Source organism: Eublepharis macularius, chromosome 5 (genome assembly GCF_028583425.1).
Source record: "Eublepharis macularius isolate TG4126 chromosome 5, MPM_Emac_v1.0, whole genome shotgun sequence".
NCBI lineage: Eukaryota > Metazoa > Chordata > Lepidosauria > Squamata > Eublepharidae > Eublepharis > Eublepharis macularius.
This window is the reverse complement of record NC_072794.1, coordinates 168,705,865-168,711,864: the sequence shown is the minus strand read 5'-3', so window position 1 is coordinate 168,711,864 and position 6,000 is coordinate 168,705,865.

The window sequence follows — 6,000 nt, the reverse complement described above, 5'->3', positions numbered from 1 at the left end:
TCACACATCCATCCATCTGATGCCTCCCTCCCTCTCTGTCTCTTCCTTTCTCCCACCCTCCCGTCTCTATCATCAATATCTTGTTAGTTGCGAGTAAGGAAATGCAATGGAACTTTAACTTCTACAGAGGAGGTATCTGCATCACGAAGACGGGAAAACTTACCATTCTGATGCACTTCAAAATACAAGCCCCAGGAGCCAGCCATTCTTTGCACATGTACCCACTATGTGCCCTACTAGGGTTCATCTTGAGGGGGAACGCGCAGGAATGCAGTTCCGGCAGTTCCCAAAGAGGTCACATGACAAGTGGCCCCGCCCACCTGACTCTCAGCCATTTTGGGCCCGTTTCGGCCTGGATCGGGCCTCTGACGGGTGGTGGATCATTCTCCCACTCAGCAGCGGCCTGATCCTGACCATTTTGGGCCCCTTTTCAGCCATTTTCAGCCCTTTTTTACCATTTGGGGACCAGTTTTGGCCCTGATTGGCCAGGATTGGGTCCAAAACAGCCAGGATAGGTGAGGTCAGGAAGTGTGGCATATGCAAATCAGTTATGCTAATGACACACTTCTGGTGATGGCAAGGGGCGTGGCATATGCTAATGAGTTATGCTAATGAGTTCCTCCAGCTCTTTTTCTACGAAATGACCCCTGTGCCCAACTATATACTTTGTTTATACCTTTGATATTTTACTGTATATGTATATTTACTTATATAAATCAATACCATTTTAGAGACTTCAAAAAAGACAACTTAGTTGGAATATATTAGATTTTTTATCTAAATGTTTTTGGTTTTTTTTACTTTGGTCTGTATGACATTTGGCCTAAGGTAAAGGTCAAGTGTGCCGTTGAGTTACACTCAATTCATGACAACCTCACAAAGTTCCACCTCGTGGGGTGTTCAAGGCAAGAGGACAAAGAGGGGTTTGGCCATTGCCTTCCTCTCCAGAGAAAATCTGACCTTCGTTGGTGGTCCATCAAAGTATTGACCCTGCTTAGCTTCCAAGATCAGAATAGCCTGGGATATTAGGGCTGCCACCATGACTAAATATCTAAATACATCTGTATGATATTTGATCTACATAACCAAATTATCTAAATATTTTACCATTTTGGTCTATATGATATTATTATTACTATTCAAATTATCCAAAACACAATCAACAATAAGCAGAGGTCACATGCTATTATTGATTGGCCTGATCCAAGTTTCCACTGGAGACCGAAGTATGAACCAGATATCAGTGTAATATGTACGTTGTTTTAAGTAGCGCCATCTTTTGCATTTCTGTAGGTGTTGTGTCAGAAAGCTGCAGCTTTTCCATATGAATTGCAGTTTTTCAAAATAGTTCCCAGTGCCCTGATGACAATGGGGACTACTGTTGCATTCTTCTTCCATAGTCAGGTGGTGTCTATTGCCAGATCTCTATATTTAATCATTTATTCTTGTTCTTTTTCTTCGACTCTGGCATCCCCAGGAATTGCAATGTTGATGTTGATGTTGTTGTTGTTGTTGTTGTTGTTGTTGTTGTTGTTGATGATGATGATGATGATGATGATGATGACGACGACGACGACGACGACGATGACAATGATCAGGGCTTTTTTTCAGCAGGAACATGGTGGAACGGAGTTCCAGAACCTCTTGAAAACGGTCACATGGCTGGTGGCCCCGCCCCCTGATCTCCAGACTGGGGGGAGTTTAGATTGCCCTCCGCACTGCTTGGCGGCATGGAGGGCAATCTAAACTCCCCTCTGTCTGGAGATCAGGGGGCGGGGCCACCAGCCATGTGACCATTTTCTCCGAGGGCAACTCACTGAGTTCCACCACCTCTTTTCCCAGAAAAAAAGCCCTGATGATAATGATGATAAGGTGAGCCTGATTTCATCAGATCTCAGCAGCAGCTAAGCAGGGCTGGTCTTGGTTAGTAATTGGATGGGAGACTTCCAACAAAGACCAGGGTCATTTTCACACATCTTACTGGTTCCGGTACATCGCGCAAAGCTCCCACAAGGACAGTGTCTTCCTGGCACGATTTCCCGGTTCTCATGCAAAATCACACCAGGAAGACGTTGTCCTTGCAGGAGCTTTGTGTGATGTACCGGAGCCAGTAAGATGTGTGAAAACGGCCCAGGGTTGATCAGTTCCCCTGGAGGAAATGGCTGCTTTGGAGGGTGGACTCTATGGCATCATACTCTGCTATTGTCCCTTCCCTCTCCAAACCTCACCCTCCCCAGGCCTCACCCCCAAATTTCCAGGAATTTCCAGGAATTTCCCAAGCCACAGTTGGCAACCCTACTTAGGTCCACTTTGCACTATATATTTCCAGTGTATATGCAAAATATTTTACATGTGTGGTGGAGAGTGCCCTCAAGCTATAATTGACTTATGATGACCCCTGATGGGGTTTTCCTGGCACAAGACGAACAGAGGTCGCTGGCCATTGCCTGCCTCTGCAACCCTGGTCTTCGTAGGAGGTCTCCCATCTAATTGCTAACCAAGGCCAACCCTGCTTAGCTTCTGAGATCTGATGAGGTCAGGCTCTAGAAATATAAATTGTGATAGCACCTGCCTTTATATTCCTGCCAATATTTTTGTGGTAGGGAATTCCATAAATTCTTTATGATCTCTGTTAAGAAGTATTTCCTTCTTATATTCTGGTTCTATTCTCAGACTAGGTTCCCCTGATTTCAGTTCAACTGCCTTCCAAGTGAGCAAAAAAATCCCTGTCCTAAAAATAAAGGAGTCCCTTTGAAGCTAAGGATCTGAGATAACCATCAAACAGTACTGGTCATGCAGCACAGACTTGGAGAATATTTGTGGCACCTTCAAATGTCACTTTATTTTTCTACTTGCCTGTCTTATAAATCTGGTTTTTCAGGCCCGTTTCCCATTCTGAGCTCCATCTTGAAGAGATCGAAAAGGTGGCATTTGATAGCTCACCTGATCAGGCAGTTACATCTTTTGATGAAGACATTCAGCAGGCACTTTCTTTTAATTGGAACCTCAAAAAGCTCCCCCTTAAGAGCTTTGCTTTTCAGGATGAGCCATGAACGGGGGCCTCAGCCGGGCCTTTGATTTTTGGTACTTGCAATTACCGGAAATCTTTGTGCTGTTGAACCGCCGCAACCTGATTGCACTCACGTCAAGCAATCAGAAAACAAAACCTTACATCAGATTGGTCGCACACACACCCAACAAGGATCCAAAAAGAAGTTTTCAAAGTTTCACCCCTAATACCATGAGTTTGTCTATAAGCTCCATTTTGCAAGCCTCGGCCAGAAACCTCCCAACTTCTCCTGTAACAAGAGAAGAACTGCTTTGCCGGATCAGTCTGGAAATCTATCAAATCCAAAATGCAATTTCCAGCCCACCAGAGGCTTTTCCTGTTGTTCGCCCCCAGCCTGTGCTCTTGTAATATTTGCTAGAAGAATGAAAATCAGCCAGTGTTTTTCCAGCCTGGTATCTTAATACATTTGTTTTGCTGGCTCTGATCCTCTGCCTTTACCATCAGTCTGGCATGCAAGAGAGAGAGAGAGAGGATGAAGTTTGTTCCACCTCTCTCCGTGCCAAGAAAATCTTAATGAATATCCTGAACTTTTATTGTGGATCAGGCTGGTGTTATGTTAAAGTGGCAGGAAGCCAGAGAAGTTTTCTTTAAAAAACTCGCAGAGTCTGAACAAACTCCTAGGAACCACACCATTAAGCAGAAGTTTCTTTGGAGGGGTCTGGGAAGACAGGCCAGAAAGGACTGAGGCATTCCTATCAGCGTTAAATGTTGTCGAGGTCAGGGTCGGCGCAAGGGTCTGCCACGCTCACGGCCGGCCGCCCGGGTGCCCCCGCGCGCGCACGAGCGCGCGCGCACTGGCCTGCGTGATGACATCACACGTGACGTCATCACGGGAGCGCACGTGCCGCCGCCAGCCCGATTGCTGCGGCGGGCAGCCTCCGAGCTCTCCCGCTCGGTTGCCTGTGCCGCCGCAGATGCCTGCCCACGGTGGCTGCGCCTGGCCGGGGGCTTGTGCTGGCGGCAGCGGCGCGGGGTGGGAGGGATAGGAGGCTGGTGCTTTGTGGCACACGCTCCCACCCGCCGCACCTCCTCTGGCGCTCCCTCCGGCACCCCGCACCTGCAGCCACCGCCTACCTGGCCTTAATAGGCGCGCCAGCCCTGGTCAAGGTAATTTTGTAGAAAAAGAGCTGGAGGAACTCATTAGCATAACTCATTAGCATATTACACACACACTCTTGCCATCACCAGAAGTGTGTCATTAGTATTACTGATTTGCATATGCCACACCCCCTGACATCACCTATCCTGGCTGCTTTGGACCCAATCCTGGCCAATCCTGGGCCCAAAATGGCTAACAGGGGAGGCCTGATCCAGGCCGTTTCGGCCCCAATCCAGGCCAAAACAAGTACAAAATGGCCGAGACCTCTTTGGGGTACTGTCGGAACTGCCAGAACTGTGTTCTGGCACGTTCCCCTTCAAAATGAGCCCTGAATGTTTTGGGTCTGTCCATTTCCTATTTAAGAACACAGACATGGTGTAGTGGTTAGAGTGTCAGACTAGAGTATCAGACTAGAATCTCCTAGAAGCCTCTGCCATGGAAGCCTGCTGGGTGACTTTGGGCCAGTCACACACTCACTCCATAACCTACCTCACAGGGTTGTTATGGGGGTACAATGGAGGAGAGGAGAATGAAGTAAGCAACTTTGAGTTCCCAATGGGGAGAAAGGTAGGGGATAAATTGAGTAAATAGATTGAAATTGTTCACCATTTTCTATTCCTTGACTCAATCATCAACCAAAAGGGAGACTGCAATGAAGAAATCAGAAAAAGATTGAGACTCAGAAGAGCAGCTGTGAGGGAGCTAGATAAGATCCTTAAAGATAAAGATGTCTCTCTGGAGACCAAGATCAAAATAATCCAAACTATGGTATTCCCCATTACTATGTGTGGATGTGAAAGTTGGATGGTGAAGAAAGCTGACAGGAAGAAATTGATTCATTTCAAACGTGGTGCTGGAGGAGAGTTTTGCAGACACCGTGGACAGCCAAAAAAGACAAATAAGAGGGTACTAGATCAAATCAAGCCTGAATCCTCCCTAGAAGCTAAAATGACAAAACTAAAGCTATCATACTTTGGTCACAGCATGAGAAGACAAGATCCTCTGGAAAAGTCAATAATGCTAGGAAAAGCGGAAGGCAGCAGGAAAAGAGGAAGACCTAAAACGAGATGGCTTGACTCAATAAAAGAAGCCACATGTTCCAGTTTGCAGGATCTGAGCAAATCTGTTAATGATAGGACATTTTGGAGGTCTCTCATTCAGAGGGTCGCCATAGGTCAGAGGCGACTTGAAGGCACATAACACACAAACACAAATAATAAACATGGCTGGTTGCACCTCACAGATATTGACTGACAAGCAGCTTGTTCTGTGGCCCCAGTGACCAAAAGTTATCATTCCTTAATAACAAGATGTTTGAAAGCTACTGTTTAAGAACAAGGTCAACCCTTTTATCCACTTCCATTTGCTCTGTCAATTGCTGTTCTCTCTTCAAAGCTGGGTTTTTTCAGCCCTGAATCTAGCAAATGCTTTAGCTTTCACAATCCTGTAGTGCCACAGCGACAGGCCAAGCCAGATCCTAAATCGGAGACGTGGGAACTGCCTTGGGTTGCCAGTCTCCAGGTGATGGCTAGAGATCTCCTGGAATTACAGTTGATCTCCAGGCCATAGAAATCAGTTCCCCTGGAGAAAATAGCTGCTTTGGAGGATGGACTCTATGGCATTATACTCTGCTCTCCTCCCCAAATCCTGCCCTCTCCAGGCTCCACCCCCCCCCCCAAATCTCCAGGAATTTCCCAACCTGGAGCTGGCAACCCTACAAATATTGAGCCATCAAGTTGCAACCAACTTGTGGCAACCCTCTCCATGGGGAGTTCAAGACCAGAGAGAAAGAGAGGTGCCATTACCTTCCTCTGCATGGCAACCCTCATCG